We start from the raw sequence: 24,764 nt of genomic DNA on the forward strand, positions 1-24,764 counted from the left end.
GGTCTGGTTTAATCATGGTAGGATGTATGTATCCAGAAATGTATCTGTTTCCTCTGTGTTTTCTAATTTGTTGCTTTGTACTTGTGTCTGTCGTATAGTTGTTGCATAGTTGTATAGTTGGTGTCAGTTGTAATGTCTCGTTGTTCTATAGTAGTATAGTTGGTGTCAGTTGTAATGTTCTGTTGTTGAACAGACGTATAGTTGGTGTCAGCTGTAATGTCTTCGATATATAGTTGGTGTCAGTTGTAATGTCTTCCTCATTTCTGATTTTGTTTATTTGGATCTCATCTCTTTTGTTCTTGATCTGGCTAATTGTTTGTTAATTCTGTTTATCTTTTATTTTAAAAACTTTTGATTTTATTCATCCTTTGTATTTTTTGGTATCTATTTCATTTATTTCTTCTCCGAAACATTATTTCTTCCATTTTACTAATTTGGGGTTTGGTTTGTTTTTGCTGTTCTAGTTTTATTGCAGTCCATTGTTAGGTTGTTTATTCAAAATCTATAGTTCATTGCTATGAACTGCCCTCTTACTACTGTTTTTGCTGTATCCCATGGGTTTTGGGGTACTGATTTTCTATTTTCATTTCTCCAAGAATTTTTTGAATTTCTTTCTTAAATTCTTCCTTGACCCATTGGCCTTCAGGAGCATGTTGTTTAATATCCATGTATTTGTACAGTTTCCAAAATTCCTCTTCTTATTGATTTCTAATTTTATTCCATTGTAGTCTGAAAAGATATCTGATATGATTTCAATTTTTAAAAATCTGTTGAGGCTTGTTTTGTAGCCTATTATGTGAACTATTCCAGAGAATGTTCCATGCACTGATGAGAAGAATGTGTATTCTGCAGCTATCAGATAGAATAGCCTTTAGATGTTTTCTAGGTATAGTGTAGTTTCAATCTAATATTTCTGTGTGGATTTTCTATCTAGATAATCTGTTCAGTGCTGAGAGTGGGGTATTTAATTCCCTAATTATTTTTATATTGGGATCTATCTCATTACATATAATAATATTTGCTTTATATATCTGGGTGCTCCAGTGTTAGGCATTTACAATTATTAAATATTCTTGCTCAGTTGATCTTCTTATCAGTATATAATGACCAGTACTATAGATGATTGATCATTAGGAAGTTATTTCCTCTCATATGGTCACTTTTCTCAGCTGTGAAAATGAACATAAAAACCTATACCCCTAAGTTTTTATGAGACTAAAATGAGATAATATTTTAAAACTGTAGAAAACTATGTAAGTATCCAGTAAGTGGGTATGAGTTACTAATATTAAATTTTTCTTCTTTATCTGTAAGAAACATTTGAAAATATGTTTTGCATTGAATTAACATTTTCTCCGAAAATTGCCCTAATTTAGTCGTTCTCGAATAGAGATGATTTTGCTTTCCTAGATATTATTTGGCAATACCTAGAGATACTGTGGTTGCCACAACTTGAAGGTCCCACCAGAATCTAGTGGTAGTGCCCAAGGATATTGGTGAACATTCTGTAGTACACTGGATGGTTCTCCATATCAAAGCATTATCTGCTCTGAAATCTCAATAGTATGGAAATTAAGAAATATTGGTCCGATTTTAATTTTAAAAAACAAAATTGATACAATTGTAAATTATATAAATTGCAAGAATTACTCTAATAACAAAAAATTAGAATAATCCTCTATTATTTAGAAGTTGGGATAAGACAGATTTTTGTTAAACCTATGGAAGTTTTGAGCTATAGGTATTATAATTTTACCAAGAACATGCTCATGTACCTTGAAAATTATGTTCTGCTAGAGCTTAATTAACGTGTTTAGTAACTCACTGCACTACAAATAATACTAATCTTAACTATTAGAAAACTAAAAACCAGTGAAAACACTGCAATTTAGTTGTAGCACACACAAATGGATATTTTCTCTGCTTAAAAACTTTCTATTTCTCTTTTGTGTCAGAGTGGAATCTAGCATTTTTTAGTATTAGACCAAAGGCTATATAAGTATATATAAATAATGCAATCTTTTCAACACGTGGCTAATTTCCACGGTCAAACTTTCTCTAGTTCTTATCCAAATCTCTTCCACATCCTTTCTGGATAAAAAGAACTTAATTTGCCGTGTCTAAAATCTGTTTGCATTCAAAACAATCAGTCATGTCAACATAATAGAATTTAAACTACATGATGCAGAAATGTTTTTCGTTTATAGATGGACACTGTTGTCAAAATAGAATGGGAGGATGTTTGGCAATCCATCTGATGATTATTTAATACTTAAGGAATCAGTCTACTTGACATACTTGGTACCTCCCTTCTAGACAGTTATAGTCCAAAATTCTAAGGTAATGACCTAGCAATATAGAATTGGTTCCACCCACCTTTAAACAAATAATATGCATAATTTTCTTTCGGTTTCATTTGGACCTCATGTGCCTGACCCTATGCCGGAAAATAAGAGGAATCTTATACCAACCTGCTAATTAATATTGACATCACAGCATATGTAAGTTTTCATTAAAGCTTTGAGAGGTGGTTCAGTAGATGTGAAAATGCAGTTATATTTTAGACAGAAGAGAAGTGAAAACCTTTACTAAAAGATGGGAATTTTAAAAGGTAATCGATATATTGACCAGTAGTGAATTGATTAAATAACAGTATGAAGTTAAGGATGAAATATCCAAGTTTAAATATAAATACACATAAATTGTAAATTAGCTGTTTGAATAATTCAGGTACAGAAGACAATTAGTAATTTGCAGGTAAATGTTTAAAAAGTAGCTCTTAAAAAAAAAAACCCAAAAAACCAAAACCAAGAATAATAGCGATACTACTATGGTCTGAATGTTTGTGTCCTCTCAAGATTGAAACCTTATCACCAATGTTATAATGTTAGGAGGTGGGGTTTTTGAGAGCTAATTAGGTCATGAGGGTGACAGAGCCCTAAATAAATGGTATTAGTGCCCTCAATAAAGAAGCCATAGAGAGCTGTCTTGCCCCTCCTATCATGTAAGGACATGGTGACAGTGTGCCGTTTGCACCAGAAAGTGGGCCTTCCTTCAACAGATACTGAATCTGCTATCCTGATTTTCTCTGCTTGATCTTGAACTTCCCATCCTCCAGAAATGTGAGAAATATATCTGTGTTGTTTGTAAGCTACCCAGTTTTTGGTATTTTGTTATAGCAGCCCAGATAGACTAAAACGTCCACCTGGCTATTCATTCATTTCAGGCTTCCAATGTGGAAGTCACTAACACAGTTGAGACAGGACATGCAACAGCAATCCATAATCAAGTTTTTCAGTTCCATCCATACAATAGACATAAGTAACCCAAGGAACATAAACAATAGTAAATACAGTAAAATATTTCAGAAATAATGAATGTGTGGTATGTAATGGCTTCATTTCTAATATAATTTTTAAGTGGTAAGTTTATATAATTTAACATTTATAATGGCTGTGTTTAAATCAGGCTTACAAAATTTCTGAAAATTTAGCTATTAGTTCTCCCAAGCCAGTATGAGCTGGCTTTAGTAAACCATTGATGGGAATAGTTATTTCAATTCCCCACTTAACTTTGATGTACTGAGTTGGAACTTGATGTAAAGGATGACTAATCGTGACTGCGAGTGTATTGGAGGTCAATATATTGGATGAGAAACATAATTTTTGAAATGTTGACTATTAAGGACATAGCAGAAAAGAAACTCTGAAATAAAAGTTGCACTATAGAACTGTATTTGGAAAAAGTATAAATATTAGAATACTTTACATAATAAAACCAAGAAGAGATTATAGGAAAAAATAGAATGAGAAACATGATTTTGGGACTAAGAAACTTGTAGCTTGTTTGTGGGTATTTAGATTTAAAAGGGATTGTTGGATTACAGAATTCTTGTGTATCTTGTTCAAATAAAGATATATGACCACTGATTGACAACAGTAAATCAATTTTTATGCATTTGTGCATGAGTCTGTGTGTGGGGGAAATACGTGTTTTTAAATCTGGCATCTGTCAGGCCATATTTGAAATGCCCAGTTTTTATTAAGGATACTAAAAGATCTTGTGGAAAGATCTTTTCTAAGTAGAGCATGAAAACCTAGTAGACATTTTCTTTAGATTGCCTGATAATTTAAGATACATTTTTGTCTTTATGCCAAGAGAACTGGTTACTTTAAGAGCTAAGCCCTATATTGCTATGGCTTTTATTCACAAAGATTCCATTTACTGTATTGCTCTGGATTTTCTTATTCCTTTCTTGTTTTCAGAAAACCACAACAAACTATTTTTTTTTTTAGTTGAATAAAATAAAAGTAGAATGCCTCACTTTGGAGAGGAAAAGAATAGCTAAGGTTGAGCTTAAAGGAAAAAAATTACAAAAATATGCACCACAATGAAGCTTTGAAAATGAAGCCTTGAACAAATGAAATAATGACAATTTGTAAGTCAGGAGTCCAGAAGTTCTGTTTCATGATTTTGTTGCTGTTTAATTTTTTTTATATCTTTTTGCCATTGTTAAAAAAAAAAGCAGTCAGAACTTCAAAGGGACCCTGCATGTGTTCTGAATCAGGGCTTCAGAGCTGATGTCTGACAGCCCAGAAATTAAAACGAAATAAATATGCTGTTTTAATTCCTATATTTTTCTCCAATAACAACAACAACAAAATGACTTCTTCTCTATTTACAGTTTTTTCTTTGTTAACTTTAAAATTGTTTTCCTTTGGATATTTTCTCATTTACCAATTATGGGACTGAACCCTCAGAGTACAGAGTTCCTGTAGACTTCAGAGGGAATTTCAGGAAACTAGAGTAGATGTTAAGGCTTCACATCAGCCTTTGTGACTTTTTCTGTACATTAAAACATACCCTCCCCCATGCCGCACTGGAAAAAAAAAAAAGGAAAAAGACAAAGAACCTTAGTCGTTAGGCCATGCCCAAACACCTGCATTTGACTGTTCTTGCATTTTCTTGGGATGACGGAAGCAGACATCTCCAAAGAACAAAGAAAGGCTCAGGGATGGTTTGTGTTTGAAAGTGCACTAGCGTGAATATGAAATGTCAGTCACTAGCCAGAAATTTGGCAGCCATTTCTTGGAGTATTGAAGAGAGTAATTAGAGTTTGACCCACAGAGCTCTGTTATGTGGGGGTAGAGATGAATTGTTGACTAATGTAGAATCATAAATGCAAAGGTACTTTGATATCATCTGCAATAATTTCTTAGTTTTACAAATGAGAAAGTGAGGGCACTGTGTCTCAGGGTGGCAAAGTGTTTTGCTCAAAATAATACAGTTAGTAAAGTAGTGTAAAATTTTGACTAATTATATTATGTGGATAATGAGATAGAGAGAAGCTATTGGGCTTTATAGAGAAACTATTGAAACTTCAGGTAGAAGCTATTGAGCTTCAGAGAGGAACAGGCACATAAACACTTTGGATTTAGGTACAGCATTCTACCTGCCTAACAGCCATTACTCTGAAACACCTCTGCTTTTCTCATTTAATCAACGTTCACAAACAACCAAAAGGTGTAGATAAATAGAAGTAAAGGACTTGCTGACCATGTCTTCGCAAAGAAAAGAGAAAAGTAAAGCCACTCTGCGAAGATCGAAGATCGTAAGTTTAATGGGCTTGGGTTCTTTCTTTTCTCTCCCACAATGCAATCTCAACAGACTGCACATCTGGCCTGCAGAGCATCCTAGAATGTTTATTTCCAGAACCTAAGAGGCTCTCTTAAGTATTTCTGGGGAAGAGTCCACGTTTTATTGATGTTAAAATACATTCTGAGAGTATATTGTGCTCAAACAGAGATGATAAACTTCAGTTTGCATATGCTCTTAGAAGTTCTGTGAATATTTGTGGTAGAGAGAAAATAGTAAACGTGAGCTGAAATGCTTTCAAAGCTGGCAAATAGGAAATCTTCTTATGTTTCTTAGGAAAGAGCACAGAGAAGGTCCAAACACTGATATCTCTGCTCAGACGCTGTCATGGTGTTTGCAGTCAGTCATGAGGAAGAACTCAGGATCAAGCATGGGCACTGCACAATTGAAGCATCCCTCTGGACCTCTGGACATGAATTTGAGAAAAACTGATACTGTTTTTTTCTGTAAATGCTACTGTGGTTATTTATTAGCTGATGTGCCAAGAATTAGGATATTGAACTGCTCTTTCAAAATCTCACAAATAAATTGAAAATAGAGAAGACATGTTTATATGAAAAAAAAGACAGTATCTCATTGTGCAAATTCTGCAAGCAAAAGGTGCAGTGATCAGAGACACTTATCTGAATGTTGTGGTGGGGGCAGCAGAGTTGCTCTTGTGTGATGAGTTAGACATAGATGAGAGAAGGAGGAAAAGCAGATGGAAAGGACATGAGTGAAGAGATCACATTTGTTCTCCAGCAACCATTTGCTGCTTTTAATGTGTCCTTGCATTTGGCAAAGTAAATAAATGCATTTTTTTCATGTATTCAACTTAACCTTGGCTATTATTATCCCCAATTTGCTGAAGAAGAAATAGAGATTCACAAAAATATGTCTGAGATGACACTGATGACAGTGAGAGGGATGAAATTCAGGCTCCAAAGTCTACGCTCTCATTAATACATGCTCCAGAAGGAAAGCCTATTTTGTGCAGTCATTTTGACAATAATGGTGTATTGGGGCCCTGATCACCAAACTGAGGAGTTTAAGCTCATTTGTCATTGAGTAGTTTGAGATAGAGTGTCATTAGCATTGATAGACATTAAGGTTTCACAATCTTGGATTACCGATTGGCCAAAGTAGGGACATCAGGAGGAAAAACTGAGGATGATGGATAATGGATTATATATAAACACATGCAATTTAAATCAAGTGGATGTGCAAAGAAATGCCTTTCTGGCAATTTCTGATTGGAGACAAGGGCTAGAAAAGGAGAGTAGGAAGAGTAGGAGATTTCAGTCTTTGGTTCGGTGATAATGGATATAACTGTGACAGTGAAAACATTCACTGAGGGACCATGTTTGCAAAGGGAGAATGGAGTGCTGAGGCCATAGTCTTTCTGGAGTACCTACGTTTCTCAGGTGGAAGGAGGCAGAGAATTTGACAGCTTGACATGGGGAAAAGGAGAAGAAAGGGGGAAATCCAAGAATGTGATGGCACTTGGCCAGGTGAGAGGAGTGTTTCATAAAGCAAGGGAGATAAAACTATTAATAATAGAATATTATTAAAGAAATATTTTATATAGTACACTTAATATATAATATTTGTGGCTTTTCCTACTTAGGAATAGACTTAAGCATTTTGGACTTTTTGAAGGTGATCATTAAAAGTTGCCCCTAAGTTAAGCCACCAAAATCACACAGTCTTACTACCTTTTCACGTTTATTGTCTGTCTCTCCTCCACTAAAAGGTTAGTATACATACTCTTGCATAATGCATTCACATACAGTTTGACTGTATAGCCCTACAAATGGTGCTACCTCTATTGTTTTCAACAGAAAACAGTGAACCTGCTTTTCCTTGTTCCAAAGAACCTGTTTTTCGTAGTAGTTAAATGATGACAGTAGAATTAATGAGAGTTCTCCTTTTTAAAAACTTGGTTTTAATCTTAGGGGCCTGAACAATTGTTTTCTGTTAAGAATCACGGCCTCTCATATTTGGTTCTCTGGTTTGTTCAATATAGCCCAAGTTGCTTTTGTTTAGTAATATTACATGTTTCAGATCCTCTATGCAAATCAAACCTCTACCCCCCTTTTTTTTCATTGTACTTTATGTTCTGGGGTACAAGTGCAGATCATGCAGGGTTGTTGCATAAGTACATACATGGCAAGGTGGTTTGCTGCCTCTATTCCCCCATCATCTGTATTTGGCATTTCTCCCTATGTTATCCCTCCCCACCCTCCCTACCCCTGGCTGTCCCTCTCCTAGCCCCCCCCCACCCAACTGACCCCAGTATGTGATACTTGCCTCCCTGTGTCCACATGTTCTCATCTTTCAACACCCATCAATGAGTAAGAACATGCAGTGTTTGATTTTCTGTTCTTGTGTCGGTTTGCTGAGAATGATGGTTTCCATATTCATCTATGTCCCTACAAAGGACACAGATTCATTGTTTTTTATGTCTGAGTAGTATTCCATGGTGTATATTGCCACAGTTTCTTTGTCCAGTCTATCGTTGATGGGCATTCGGATTGGTTCCAGGTCTTTGCTATTGTACACAGTACCTCAGTGAACATACGAGTGCATGTGTCTCTTTAGTAGAACAACTTATAATCCTTTGGTTATATACCCAGTAATGAGATTGCTGGGTCAAATGGAATTTCTATTTCAAGATCCTTGAGGAATTGCCACACTGTCTTCCACAATGGTTGAACTAATTTACACTCCCACCAACAATGCAAAAATGTTCCTATTTCTCCCCATCTTCTCCAGCATCTGTTGTCTCCAGATTTTTTAATGATCACCATTCTAACTGGTGTGAGATGATATCTCAGTGTGGTTTTGATTTGCATTTATCTAATGACCAGTCATGATGAGCATCTTTTTCATATGTTTGTTGGCCTCATATGTCTTCTTTTGAGAAATGTCTGTTCATATCCTTCGCCCACTATTGAATTGGGTTGTTTGTTTTTTCTTGTAAATCTGTTTTAGTTCTTTGTATATTCTGGATATTAACCCTTTGTCAGATGGGTAGATTGCAAAAATTTTTTCTCATTCTGTTGGTTGCTGGTTTGCTCTAATGATTGTTTCTTTGTCTGTACAGAAGCTCTGAAGTTTAATTAGATCCCATTTGTCTATTTTCGCTTTTGCTGCCATTGCTTTTGGTGTTTTAGTCATAAAGTCCTTGCCTATGCCTATGTCCTGAATGATTTTGCCTAGGTTTTATTCCAGGGTTTTTATGGTGTTAGGTCTTACATTTAAATCTTTAATCCATCTGGATTTAATTTTAGTGTAAGGTGTCAGGAAGGGGTCCAGTTTCTGCTTTCACAAACCAGTAAGTCTGGAAGAAATGGATAAATTCCTGGACACTTGCACTCTCCCAAGACTAAACCAGGAAGAAGTTGAAACCCTAAATAGACCAATAACAAGGGCTGAAGTTGAGGCAGGAATTAATAGCCTGCTAACCAAATACAGTCCAGGGCCAGATGGGTTTACAGCTCAATTCTACCAGATGTACAAATAGGAGCTGGTACCATTTCTTCTGAAACTATTCCAAAGAAAACAAAAAGAGGGAATCCTCCCCAACTCATTTTGAGAGACCAACATCATCCTGATATCAAAACCTGGCAGAGATTCAACTAAAAAGGAAAACTTCAGACCGATATTCATAATGAACATCGACGTAAAAATCTTCAATAAAATACTGGCAAACCAAATGCAACAGCACTTCAAAAAGCTAATTCATCTTGATCAAGTAGGTTTCATCCAGGGATGCAAGGCTGGTTCAATATATGAAAGTCTATAAACATAATCCATCACATAAAATGAACCAAAGACAAAAACCACATGATTATCTCAGTCGATACAGAGAAGACCTTTGACAAAATTCAACAGCCATTCATGCTAAAAACTCTCAGTAAACTAGGTACAGAATGTATCACAAAATAATAAAAGCTATTTATGACAAACACACAGTCAATATCATACTGAATGGGCAAAAACTGGAAGCATTCCCTTTGAAATCAGGTACTAGACAGGCACTCTCTCACCACTCCTATTCAATATAGTTTTGGAAGTTCTAGCCAGAACAGTCAGGCAAGAAAAATAAGTAAAGGTATTCAATTAGGAAAGGAGGAAGTCAAATTGTCTCTATTTGCAGATGACAAGATTGTATATTTAGAAGACCCCATTGTCTCAGCCCAGAATCTCCTTAAGCTGATAAGCAACTTGAGCAAAGTCTCAGGATACAACATCAATGTGCAGAAATCACAAGCATTCCTATACAGCAATAACAGACTAACAGCCAAATCATGAGTGAACTCCCATTCACAATTGCTACAAAGAGAATAAAATATCTAGGAATACAACTAACAAAGGATGTAAAGGACTTCTTTAAGGAGAACTACAAACCACTGCTCAAGGAAATAAGAGAGGACACAAACAGATGGAGAAACCTTCCATGCTCATCATTAGGAAGAATCGATATTGTGAAAATGGCCATACTGCCCAAAGTAATTTATAGATTCAATGGTATCCCCATCAAGCTACCAATCTGGAGAAATCCACTTTAAACTTCATATGGAACCAAAAGAGAGCCAGCATAGCCAAGACAATGGTAAGCAAAAAGAACAAAGCAGCAGACATCATACTGCCTGACTTATACTATAAGGCTACAGTAATCAAAACAGCATGGTACTGGTACCAAAGCAGAGACATAGACCAATGGAACAGAACAGAGGCCTCAGAAGCAACACTACACATCTACAACCATCAGATCTTTGACAGACCAGACAAAAGCAATAGGGAAAGGATTCCCTGTTTAACAAATAGTGTTGGGAAAACTGGCTAGCCATGTGCAGAAAACCTCTGCCCTTTTAAGTTGTTGGTAATAAAGAGGTAAGTACAACATAGAAAACTTTTTTTTCAATAAATACTTGAGTTAATCAATAATACGCCACAACTAATGTAAAGGCCTAATTATAAAGAATAGCCAGTGTACTTCAAGGAAAATTGATGATTATCAGAAACAAAAAGTCAGAAGGGCACTTATGTGTGTGTCATTTTGCAAATTATCATTTCCAAGGAGTCGCCCCTTATCGTGATACCTAAACTATTTACTATTTTTGGAAGGTTTTCTTCATGTTGACGTTTAACTCTTTATAAGTCATCATAAAGGTAACCAATATGGTGGTAAGCAGTTTTGTGTTAAATGTGAGTACATAGTTTCCTTTAGGAATATATTTTGTGAGAGCCAGGACACAATTCCATTTGAGAAATCTTCCTAGAGAAGAAAAATTGTTGTATCTTTCTAGAATTAACAAGCAGTTATGTAAGTCTTACAGTGTTGATAGTTTTCTATGAGTTTTACAAGTATTTGCATTTAATGTTGAGATGTTTGTCTCCCAGATCTAAAGCTACCTGATAAAAATAACCCACTGACATAAATTCATTGTTTCAAAGAAGATTTCACAGGATTAGACGGAATAAGAAAAGAGAACTAGAAAGGGAAGTTGGGATGCAGGGGAGAAGTAAAAGACCAGGATGAAATGCTACCTCCCACACAATTTCATGGAAGTCCAGACCTGGAGTAAAAATGTATTCTATTATTTATCTTGTTGATAAATCAAAACTGGACCTGTTTTTTGTTTCTGTTTTGGTAGTTAGGCTTAAGTTGTTGCCTACTACAAAGTTATAAAAGTTGTCAAAGGATCAACTGAAATTACACAGCTAGAAGGAAGCCTTCAAGATTTTGTAGTCAGATGACCTTCAAACCTCATTGCAGGTAGAAAGACCTCAGTGAGAAACTCAAACCTCAATAAAGGAACTTACTTTAAATGCAGAGATTTAGATTCAAACTTGGTCTGGGAGGAGGCTCATGAATCTGCATTTTAACAAACACCCAGGTGATTCTGACTAACTAGAGGTTAACCCCACTTTAAGAAATATGATTTAATCTAACACATATATTTGACTCTTAGAGAAACAAAGCCCAGAGATGGAAATTGGCAAGTTCAATTATTCAGTAGGTTATAGAACCAGAGCTAGATTTAATTGTTAATATCATTTGTAATTATTGTTTCATATTATGCAAATTCAGAATCATTGGTGCCACCCTGGCTCTGTTGCTGATTCTTCACAAAGTAGGCTAGATAATTTTCCTAAGCAGTTAATATTTTTATGGTAATAAAAATCAACAAATGCCTAGACCTCTTTAAGCAGCTGGAAGAGAACACCTGGGTATCTCCTAAGATAAGAAATGTCTCTTCAGTGAATTTGTCTGAAGTTGGAAATTATTATGATGAGTTACACAACTCTTTTGACACATAGTGATGAGGATAAAAGCTTTATTCCCTTAATAGTCACTTTGAATTTCTTTTGTCCCCCATTATTAATTAGGTAATTTTGAACACCCAGTCGCTATGTTTTCTGAAGCTATAACACTTGTGATTGGGATAAGTGAAATGCTGATGGTCCCACTTTAATAAAGTTTTACATTTTTAGTCTTACAGATCTGTCCATTAATATCCAGATTCTGAAATTTTAACTATGTTTGAAAAATCTGAACTCACAGTCTATGGGTAGTCTATTCCAGCTATAGACCCGACAGCTGCATCTCTCTAGTGTATTCCAGCTAGACTCCCAGCCTAATGCATCTGTGAGCTTCCTTGGTTTGAAAAGTAGTTGCCTAATCTCATTACAGACCCTTGTTGAAAGACATCCATGACCTCCCAATTCAATGATTCTAGAATGGCCAGCATTGTGCTTTTTATTTATTGTGGTACGTACCCAGCTATTCCCTAAAGTCCTAGCAACTCCTCGTTATCTTTTATCTCCCTATTGTGAATCTGTCCTCTGCTTACCTCACTTTCTCATCATTCAGTTCCACAATCTTGTCATCTTCTTTTAGATCCCCGAAGTGTCTTGAAGTGTTTGACCTAAAATGTCACCGCCCTCCCCAAAATACTTTATCTTTACCATTATGAAGGTTTTATAGCATTTTATATAAGTTGGATATTGGGCCTCATTCACAAATAAACTATGACTTAAGATGCAAGACCTCTGGCATAATCAAGGGAAGACTCCCTTTTCATGTCCCACACCTCCAACTTTTGAAAGTAGGAAAATCATGCAAGATAAAAATCATGATGCAATATGCTATGGCATATTTAATGTTCTTCCCCAAAGAATGATAGTTATATGGAAATATTTCATGGAAATTTGAGACAGTCTTTATTTTCTTTGAATAATTTTTTTAAATAGCAGGTGGAAATAGACTAAAACAAAACAAAACCACTGTGATAAATATTTGAAAAGAAACCTTTGTTTTATCCATATTGACAGGTTGAATCATGGTATTTGTAAAGATGGTGTAGGATCTTGGCCAAGTTTGTACTGCAGATATTCTGCTCTGGTGTTGGAGAATTGCCTGCTTTAAAAAAAGAGGAGGAAAAAACTACCCTAACTATGCTGTTGGGCTTATTAGATTCTTATGAAGTTTGCTAAATTTTATGTTTTCTTTTGCAAATAATCTTTAAGAATTTCAGTTAAATGGTGATTTATTTAAAAAATCATCAATAACAAATATGTAATAGAAGCTTATGTGTCATGGAATTCTTAATCTTTAACAAATACATTTAGAGCCATTTCATGTTTATTTAACATACAGTTGCTGTCTAATTTAATCTAAATTAAATGATTGCTTGAAACCTATAATTTGAGGGTTCCTGAACCTCAACTTATGGCAGGAAAAATAAGAAGTCAACAGTTTTGCCCAGAAGGTAGATACTTATCTTTTAAAATCAGGTATTTTGCTCTTGGAATTAAAAACCCAGGTCATTTTGCATATGCAATTCCAAGGAATGTTTTTGGCAATGAGACATGTCTCTGTTTTCCTTAGAAGGCAATAATTTGTTTTTCTAGCGTTTAACAAACCTGTATAATTTAGCTAGCACTTTAAACATGATATTATCATCTGTTTATGAGGAGTAGACACATTGATATTCAATAGTAATGTTTTTGTTTTAAAGACCAGATAACTTACTGTGTGTCGGGTACTATGCTACCTGAAAATATCAATTTATAAAAGGCAATTAGGTATGAAGTAACCATGAGGATGAGTATGGTAAATCATTTTTGGCAATGGTTAATTATAAGTGTTGCTGTGGCCGTCATAACCTGAGTTGAATTTGGTGAGTACCGCCATGAATTAATGCTATGCTCAAGTTAAAATGCAAGCTTAGATACAAAGGTTAATTTGAAAAGGAATTAGTTTTTTGAGGGAGTGACATATTTCCTTTTCAAACTGCAAAATAGCAAAAAAAATTGAAGTGGATATTTCTATTTCTGAGAATCAGTTTTAAATAATGTAAGTTATAGCTTGAGGAAGAAGAATGGGTTACAATCATTAACATTTGAGGATTGTTTTTCAGTGATTGGCACTGTGATTGTAGTACTAATACATTAAATTTGCACTTCAATATTACTTAGATTTAGCCACAGAATTGTGGTTTGGATGACAGGTACCAAGGTCAACTGACCCAACCTCTTATCCCAACTTTGTCACTGATTGACCTTTGTTGCTTGGGCAAGTTAATTTTCTTATTACTTGGGCAGTTGTGTGATGAATAAATGAGATAATGCATTTCAAACACTTCGCATGGGTGACTGGTTATATTAGCTCTCACTAGGAAAAGGGTAATGAACACCTTTTCTTGGCTCATAACTATGTCTTCATTGCCAGCACAGTTCCTTGGTCACATAGTAGCTTCTCAACAGGTATCTCTTAAATAAATGGATCTGCCACAATTATTTTTTGACTCCTCCTGAAGACACGGTGTTTTGGTTTTACCCTGTGTAAAACTAAGTCAATGAAGTTTTGTATAAGTTAATTTTTTTTAGTTAAATAAGTCTTTTTTTCTCATAGACCTAGGTAAGAAAGAGTTTGTGGCCAGAAAGACTTGAGACTTATTCATTTGTTGTATTATATTTATTTGGACTTGAACTTCTTCCCCGGATATCTCTCACTCCTCACCCTCATCTTTGATCATAATTTTCCACTTATTTGTCTTTTTAAAAACATTCTTTAAAAAGAAAAATAGATATTTTATAGCAGTTATATCATAAAAGCATAAAGTTTTTCATGTTTTTCTTTTTTTTCTTAATTTTTCCTCAAAAAATTGTTCCCTAGTATCACTATGGGCCCTGAATTTTTTAAAAGTTGGGTATTATGGTTAAGAGCATGGACTCCAAAGTTAGAAATTTAAAACCCTGCTTCTGCTGTTTTATCTTGGATAAACTTCTCTGTGTTTGATTTCTCATCTCTAAAATGAGAATAATGGTAATACCTCTTCCTTAACTTTTTGTGCATTAAATAAGTTGTAAAGTGTTCACTATATAGCATACCTTGCAGTAAGCTGCATATAACCTTTAGCTATTATCACACATTGAGCCGGGACAATAAAGCCTGCCTCAGCCATCTCGACTATTTATTCATCAGTAATTTCATTAACATTTACTAGAAATGCCAATACTGTCCTAGGCACTAGATATACAAAGTCTGGTAAGATGTGGTCCCTTATAGCCTAGGAGTGTGGAATGACAGATTAAGAACTACAGAGGACAAAAACGCGTGTGAAGGCAGCACATAGGAATACATCTACATTGCACAGGGTGTTCAGGATATGCTTATACTGAATTTAAGGTATGAGTAAGAGTTAGCTGGATGTGAGCAGGACATTCTATTAGTGGAAGCTCAGAATTGTGGGCCACTGTTTGATTGCAGTACTCAGTACTTATCAAACTGTACGTAGCTGCACTTAAGTCAAGAGAATAGTATATGTGGGGATGTGAAGGAAGACGGGATGAGAGAGAGAGAGAGAGAGAGACCGAGACTATCTTTTGAAAGATTTGAATTTAATCCTGAAAAGTGTGAGAATTTGATGACAGGTGACTGGGTGGCTTGTATGTTGCTCTTTGCTAGCGAGCCTGGAGTTTTGTTCTAGCATGCTTGCCCATTTGGATCCAGGGTCTTCATACCTTATATACTCTTCTAGTCAGCTAAGACCTCCCAGCATTCCTTAAGCACAAAATTTATTAGTTAGAAAAGCCTTACAGTGTCCAAACTGCTGCGGCCAATGAGATCTCTTAAAAAGAGCCTTCGGTTCCTTAGGAGAGTTCACAGGTCTGTGCATCTCTCTGCTTGAGAAAGGTCTCCTCACCAGTACGAACTCAGGCTCATCCAGGGTGTGGTGTTCTCTTGTTCTTTTTCACAGAGGGACCCACAGATTCAATTCAGGGTCACAGATAAGCTAGCAGCACTGACTTTATTTTCAGTATCTCATCGTAACTGAAAACTCATCATAACCTATTTTCTTATAAGAGCCCACCTTCCCCAGATTACACAGACAATTCGTTCAGCAATCATCGAAGTGCCCATCTTATAACCTAAGCTTACTGGCACTTGCATTTAGTAGAGTATTGGGAGTAATAAATCCTTTGGACACATGGTGATATGCATTGGTTACTGCAACTCATTCTAAATGAAGAGTAAACATGCTTTAAGTGTGTAGATTTAAAAAGAAATTGTTTTGGGCTGTTTTCACCTATTTTTAAGAGTCAGTATGCTCAGTGGTTGAGACTTCAGACTCTCAAATCAGTAAGTGTGACATGATTCTACTATTTTCTAGTTGTATGACATTAGGAAAGTTGTTAAACTTTCCTAACTCTTTGTTTGCTTCTCTGTGGAAAGGTGGATATTTTCTGTAGCTACCCTATAAGGCTGGTGTGAGGACTGAATGAAACATCTCTAAAAAGCCAAGGACTTGGCACAGGATCAACATTTTACATCACTAAATGTTGTCGTTACTGTTATTATTCTAACCTTCCAAATACTGTCATCAGTTTACTTGCAGAACTGGAATTATGATACTGATTTTTCTTAGGCCTGTATTATATGCCGAGATGCGTGAAATCTTAGCAGCCTACAATACAGCCCATTTATTACCTCATGGTTCTGTAGGTCACAGATCTGTGCAGACTCAACTGGGTTCTTAGCTTCAGTTCTCACAAGGCTAGTATTAAGCTATTGGCCAGGCTGGATCCTTAATCAAGAGTCTCTGAAGAAGAACCCTCCTCTGAGCTCATCCAGGTTGTTGGCTGAGACACCATCCCTTGCAGTTGTAGAACTGAGGACTCCATTTCCTTGTTGGCTAGAAGTCGCCAACATTCCTTCTCACATGGTTGCTTCCATTTTCAAATCATCAGTGACTCATCAGGTACTTCTCGTGTTTTAATTCCCTATAACTTCTTCTTCTATAATCAGCTGGAGAATACTTTGCTAAGAAAGTGCTCATGGGATTAAGTTATTCTCCTTCCCATCCTTACCAGTGCTCCCAATTCCCCTTTTGACATAGTCAAAAATCAACTGAAAAATCACTTTGCCATTCACAGAATGATAGCTTATAATATTCACAGATTCCACCTACGGTCAAAAGATAGGGGATGATACAAGAGCAGGCATCATTAGCATCACTAAGAATCGTGTCTACCATAGTATCTAATTAAAATGGAATCAAGTAAACTTAAATAGATTAAGTTTGTTTCATATTCACTAATTCTTTCAGTAAGCATGTACTGAGCACCTACTTTGTACCAAATTATATGCTAGATTTGAAAGTGTTAATCAAATCTTGGCATTTTATCTTTGTGAAATGAAGTTTGAAGGGCAGGATTATTTGGAAATATAGGTTTGTGTTCACATTTATTTTTCCACTTTCCATTTTGCTCTTTTTGGAACTGTAGCATATATGATCCTATACTGACATTGTCAAGTAATTTCAGAGCTAGAATTACTAATAGAAACTAAACAAATGAAAAGAATGATACCATCTAGAAGATATTGCCTATTTGTCTAATAGACTATTGATTAAAACCATGAGTAGGGTTGATTAGCTGGGGTGAGGAAACCATGAGCTGGGGTGAGGAAAAAAATAATTATTGATATTGCCTGTGTGCCAGCAGCTGGGTGAATGAATCTTACAAATATTATTTCACTTAAACTAACCAGCATTATTATTCCTGTGTCAGAAATGGGAAACTGAGGTAAAGGTTCACAAATGTCTAACAGTGCAAATACTTAAGTGTATGGTCTCTGTTTTCTTCTGAGTCTCCTCCTAACAGATGTATATCTTCCATCTATTAAACTTTGTTTATTGTATAACATTTTATTTTATAGCAATTATGTTTCTCTTCATTAAATTATATTTATCTATGTACACACTCCTTATATTTTAGTTCCTGGAAACCAGAGCAAGATCTTATTTATCCTTGTTTTTCCCTAGCTGTTTTTACAGTACAGGCTCAGTAAACACTGGTCAAATTTTAGCAGTACAAAGTACTGTTCTGGAATCATTATTGCTTAGCATGAGGCCAGCCTGCTGTTATTCCATCCCACTTAGCCAATTATATGTGAGCATTGATGAGAGAGTAGATCCCATTTGTTTGATGCATTATTGAAAACAGCAGTAAAAACTAATACTTGACAAATCAAGTTGCATTGGGGTTTGGCTAAAAACAATTTTGTTGAGGAGGGGGAAGAAATGACTCTATGATGCCTAAAAGAATTTTCTAGGGATTTTTTCCTCACTGGTTTTATACTTGCATTTTTCTTTTTTTTGAGACAGAGTTTAGCCCAGGCTGGAGTGCAGTGGTGTGATCTCAGCTCACCACAACCTCCACCTCCTGGGTTCAAGTGATTCCCCTGCCTTAGCCTCCCTAGTAGCTGGAATTACAGGCGTGTGCCACCACACCTGTCAAATTTTGTATTTTTGGTAGAGACGGGGTTTCTCCATGTTGGTCAGGCTGGCCTTGAACTCCTGACCTCAGGTGATCTGCCCACCTTGGCCTCCCACAATGCTGGGATTACAGGCGTGAACCACCGCACCCAGCCTATACTTGCACATTTTAAGGGAAATTTAATTAATATGACTCTGGTTTGTTTACACCTAACACACCAAAGCAACGATGTGTGAAAGCTGTTTGGTGTCCTGAAACTCTTTCTAAAGCACTTCCTTTTGAACTGGAAATTATGTCTGAAAATTTGGGCAGTATTAATATCTGTGAGTTGGCAGCAAGGAACTGCAGGAAATGTACTCACTGAGAGACCTGAGTTCTGACCCCAGCTCTGTTGTCAGTTGTTTTCCTTTAATAATTCAAATGTTTAGGTCTTAGTTTCCTCATCCATTTCTTAAAATGAAAGAATTGGAATATATAAACTTGAAATTAATATCTAGTTTTGAAATTATCAAATTAAAAGCTTTCAGTACAAGTATAAATACTGGCCAGGCATAGTCACACCTGTAATCCCAGAACTCTGAGAGACTGAGGCAGGAGAACTGCTTCAGGCCAGGAGTTCTGCTTTGGCCTGGGCAGCATAGTAAGACAATGTTCTTATAAAAAATTGAAAAATTAGTAGGATGTGATGGTGCACATATGTAATCCTAGCTAGTTGGTAGGCTGAGGTGGGAAGATTGTTTGGGCCCCTTAGTTTTAGGTTAGGGGGATTATGATAGTGCCACTGCCCTCCAGCCTGGGCGACAAAATGAGACTTAATCACTAAAAAAAAGATACAAATACTGAGCACCTGCCATACAGCATACTCTGTTTGATAAACTGTGTATATCATTTTCCAGTTGGCCTTTAATCATTAAATATGCATTTCAAACCTGTGAGGTCGAATAAGTAGTATTTAATTATATTTATAGGTAATAAAACTGAGGTTCAAATAGAGTTTGTAATGACTCACATCCAATTGAAGCAACAGATTCATGTATAAAACTTTGGCACATAGTAGGTATCTAGCAAATAATAGTTGATTTGTAGTTGGATCATAGATCGATGGATGGATTGATGGATATTTTAAGGTTCAGTCAATCATTCTTGCCATTTATAGTCTCAGGAATTCCTGAGGATAAATTTTGTCTTACAAAAGTAATGGCTTTGAAATATTCCATTGTTTCAAACTTTGTTTAGCATACAAACCAAATATTCATTTGCTTTCAAAAGGTGCTGATAATATAAACTTACCTCCTCAAGCATCACTGACTAGAAGAGGAAAAGGATTTTTACTGTGGCTGAAAATGCTTTCTTTAAAACATATGCAGTATTTATAGGGCTGCTTGGAATAAGCCAACTGAAAGATTTAATGATAATAATCTCCATATTTCTTCTAAAATTGATTTCCAGATTCAATGAACTTGGAAAGAGTCCTGGGACATCAAATAAGTAAAGATCTTAACATGAAATGAATCTTCAGAATATGTTCATAAATTTACATTTTAAACATAACCAGAAAATATATATCTTTGCCTATTATTAAGGTGATACTTTAATGAAAATTTTTCATTTGCATGAAATAAACCTTTTTGGCTACAGATGAAAGGACTTTATGGTAGCGACAATAGTTTTGTGAGTTAAATGATCCCAACATCATCAGGAACAAATCACAAGTGCCTACCATATGAATTACAGCACCATGAGTTTTAAAAAGGTAATTCTGTGGAAAGCATTCTTCCCATCTGCAACAATCAGATTCTGCTTTGAAGTCCTGCTGGAGAGCCTCACAATACATGAGACTGCCACATGCTACCCAAATTTCTCTCTCTATTTGAGCCTGACTGCATTTTCCTAAAGAATAACATGGTAACTTAATGACCAAGGGGTTTAGAGAGGGAGGAAAATGGCCACAGTTTTTGTAATTAGACTTTCCTGGATGTGCATTCTTCAGTAATCCTTTCTTGATATAACTACAGAAGATAGATCCAATGGATGTGCAAGATTCAATTTCAAATGAAAATGGGCCAACAATGTGTGGTCCCTTTGATTCCTTAGACTATATTGAATGTGTGGCAAAGTATTCACAAATATTTCAGGCCCAAATGTAATTGATATGTTAATGAATGAGTAAATTGATAGTTTGAGACTTTTTAGCCATAGGAGAATTACAAAAATAATACAAATCATCATGACATAGGTGTCAGTATTTTAAAAGCTTTCACTCCTGCTTATCTCAATTCCCGTGCCTCTACTGAATGGCAAAGTGAGGATGGAGGTTGCCAGAATCATTTTTGTTGTTTCTTTTTTTGATTGGAGGCTTTCTTCAATAGAAAGAAAATAATAGTTGGGGAGAAGACTTCTCATGAATGGGAGACTGGTTATCAACAGAGTCAACAGATGTTTAAATAGAAGTAAAATGATGTATGCAATAGATCACAATGTGTCACCATTTCTTTATTAACCAGATGAATCATGACCAAGGTAACTTTTTCTGCGAATTGGCTGCTGATTCCAGAGTCTGATCTGTTTTACTACAGGGAGGCAGGATAGCAATGGTAACTACATTGCAGGTTGGAGAGAATTCTCTGTTCAACGTACAACAGAATTGACTCAGTTTTGGCCTCTGTAGAGACTTCCAATCCATTTGCAATTTTGTGATAGAAACAGACTTTGTGGGAGAATCTCTCATTTCTCTGAGCCTCTATCAAAACATTAGGTTATTCACAATAGGCATTGCTAAGTAAACATGGGTTCTAAAAGAAAAAAGCTTATATACTTCTGACTGTAATTGTTCTCATTTTGCCTTTATATGCTTTACTACTTGGGTTCTATCCCATGCTCTGGTGAAACAGAGAAGTTAGCAATAAAAAGAGCAGGACTTCTTCCAACCCTAATAATACGTAATAACACTAGAAGAAGATAAATAGTAACATATATTGGTCACTTTGATTATACACTGGGCTATTATTTGCCATCTTGTATATGAAACTAAAAACCTAAAAACACACTTAAATATCTAAAATCAAAGTTGCTTGGTGCATGGATACATTTTAAATGAAATTGTAAAGAACGTGAAAAATTTACCCACTATATGGATATTTTAAATGTAGTTTAAAAAAACCCAGAATGATTCTGTTTTATTTAGAAAACACATACAACAAAAAGCATGAAACACAGAAAGGTAGAATTGGCTATTTCTGGTTGATAGAACTGTGTATTTATTGTTATAATTATGATTTTTTATATTAAAGATAGTACAGTTATATAATATTTCACAACATAGAGCTTTTTTATATATATTATTATACTATTTTAATTTTTCTGTCATTTTCCAAATTTTTTACAATGAGAATGCAATAATTTTTAATACAGTTTTTAAAATGAAAATTAAAGCTAGTTAAGGTTGTTTCCTTTCACTACCACTATTCTCTGTGAACTATTTGGAAATGTTAGAAGCATTTGAGATATGTCACTTTGAAGGATGAATCCTTTTGTATCATATGCCTTGGTTATTAAATATGTATATACGGTTTAACCTTTGAGCCTACATAGAGCAACTTTTCATTTCAAACAACTTCTAAACTAGAGAAAATACTGACACAATATGATTTCTTACCAACTCCTATAAAGTATCAGGAAATAAAATTGAAATTGATAATTTGAAACCATTACCATATTCATAGCTTATTTAATTCTATTTTGATAAGCAAAAAGACTAAATTTGTTTCTACAAAATTAATGGAACCAAACAGAGGATTTCAAGCTGAAAAGGCCCTTCGAATTCTCTTTCTCAATGATATCAAAGTCTTGGTAGTTACCAGTTCAGCTCTGGTTGGTCATTAAAAGAAATGATTTGTTGCAATGTAGAATCCTTCTCATACTTATAATTTAATGCTGATACACAATTTTCAAAACAACCAGGTGACATATAGGATTCTTTAGTAGTAGTTGTAGTGTTTTATTAATGTCTCATTCTAAAATATTAATTAAAATAAAAGTGTGACATAACAAATCTCTTTTAAAAAGTATCTCTTACAGATTCTTTTGTAGTCAGTGCAGGTAATAGGGATGACTGTCAAGGCTGATTTTTAGTCAATGCACCCTAATACCAATCACTAACCTGAGCCTGCGCATGTGGCTACCTCAAGGCATCCAGTTTCCTACCTCAGCTGTGTACTCAGTTATGAAACTGATGACCTACGTGGATGTTGAGAATCCCGTTCCATCTCTATGTTCAGTGATTGCTTGAGCCTACAAGGCACCAGTGGTATAGAAACATGTTTGCCACTTAATCACTTAGCCCGTCAGCCCTCTCATTCAAAACACTCAACTTCCGTTGAGGAAGGTCTCTGCTATAATTTTTCAACTGTGAAGGTTGTATTAAGTTTACCATGAAATGTAGGATGAGCTTTTGTCTTTAATGAAGATAGAAGTAAATACAATTATGTGAAACTTGCAATCATGCCTAGTAAAAATGTTATATATGCTCTAATCCAACACACACACACATGCACGCACGCACTCACGCACACGTACATACAAATGCCACTGAAACCTTTAATAGTCCTGAAAAATAATACCTTGACCTTGGCAGCCACACTTGGCTGACATTTTTAATGTTTCTAATGTGTATAGTAACAATAAACACAGCAGATTCAGGATAATACAATTTTTTAAAATCTCGAATTACTTATTTTGATTTGAAGAAAGGGTATGGGCCTTGTAGAAATTTTTATACATTACTTGAATGTTTTGTGCATGCATAACTCAGAGTTTAGCTGCCACAATCTCTGACTGCAGAGATCACATGGGTAGCATGTGAATGGAAATAAACCCTGTAGGTAAAAGAAAGAGGAATTTGGATAGAGATCAAAGATTAACTTCATTCCGCTCTTTCCTTCCACTGTTTACTATCCCATCTAAATTTGGCATTTTATGGTACTTCTTTCATTCCCAGAGGAAAGAGTGAACTTAAACCAGATTTGGATCTCCTCTCTTTCTTTAATCCAGTGATTTAATTTGTTCAATAGTGACTTTAGATAATTGAATTCTCAATTACTAGAAATTGTTAGTAAAATTTCTGGCTTGATTTATTATATCTTTTAAAATTATCACTGTAGCCCTGGTTTGGGTTACAGAAAAAGCTATCCAGAATATTTAACAATAAGATTAACATAAATGTATCCTTACCTATTAGATTTTTACATAAATTTTCTAGAATGGTACTAATTACTATGTGCTATTAATCTTGACTTAGACAAAGAACATTTCTAAGCATTAGAGATCGAAATTTAGCATTACCTCTTTTCTGAATGTATATCATTCTTTTTATCATCAGGTAGTAAGATAGAGTTTAACATGGACAACCTCATGCCTAGGTGACCTGTGTAAAGGACTCTTATTGGCATTGTAAGGAGATTCATAGGAACTGAGAAACACTAAAATGCTTGGTAACAGTTTTAAACTAATTTTTAAATCCTTTTTAGAATGAATTTTTGTCAAGAATTTAAAAACATGGGATAATGTAAAGTGACTATTTTGACTTCCATCCAAACAGTAGTTAAGTGGTAAAAATCAATATTCAAATGCTTCAAAATATTGAGGAGATTAACTCAGCCTGTTTATGGTGAACCTCAATTGCTAGACCAGAATGGAGAATCTACGCAGCTATTTACCAAGTGGAATATCTGAATGCATTACTAGCATTAATGTATTATTTTGTTGTTCAAAATAGAAGCAACTGAATTTAGTTTCAGGTTCTCATTATCTGATGATTTTATAGGCTTTCATTAAGTTCTAACTACCAAACACATCCTGATAATTTATTTTCTCTTCAAACAAAAGACTATAATAATAAAATAATCATTGGTTGCCAGGGGTTGAAGGGCAGAGAAGAAGGATGAATAGATTAGATCACAGGAAGCTTTTAGGGAAGTAAACCATTCTGTCTGATAGTATAATGGTGAATACATGGCATTATGCATTTGTCAAAACCTATAGAATGTAAAACACGAAGAGTAAGCCTTAACTATACTTTAGTTAATAAGAATGCATCAGTACTGGCTTATCAGTCATAAGAAATGTAGTACAAGGGCTGGGCGCGGTGGCCCAAGCCTGTAATCCCAGCACTTTGGGAGGCCGAGGTGGGTGGATCACGAGGTCAAGAGATCGAGACCATCCTGGTCAACATGGTAAAACCCCGTCTATACTAAAAATACAAAAAATTAGCTGGGCATGGTGGCACGTGCCTGTAATCCCAGCTACTCAGGAGGCTGAGGCAGGAGAATTGCCTGAAC

General features: G+C 35.3%; 1 protein-coding gene and 1 long non-coding RNA gene across 2 annotated transcripts in view; one reads left to right on the forward strand and one right to left on the reverse strand.

The window, feature by feature from the left end:
• HDAC9 (histone deacetylase 9) overlaps positions 1–24,764 on the forward strand; it is a 900,368-nt gene that overhangs the window by 807,116 nt on the left and 68,488 nt on the right. The window lies entirely within an intron of this gene.
• LOC108303081 lies at positions 8,090–21,600 on the reverse strand. Its single transcript, XR_001824675.2, has 3 exons — positions 21,590–21,600; positions 10,295–10,299; positions 8,090–8,229 (listed from the first exon to the last, which is right to left on the reverse strand). It is a non-coding gene; the product is annotated as an uncharacterized LOC108303081 (long non-coding RNA).

This window comes from Cebus imitator, unplaced genomic scaffold (assembly GCF_001604975.1).
Source record: "Cebus imitator isolate Cc_AM_T3 unplaced genomic scaffold, Cebus_imitator-1.0 Scaffold45, whole genome shotgun sequence".
NCBI classification, from domain to species: Eukaryota; Metazoa; Chordata; class Mammalia; order Primates; family Cebidae; genus Cebus; species Cebus imitator.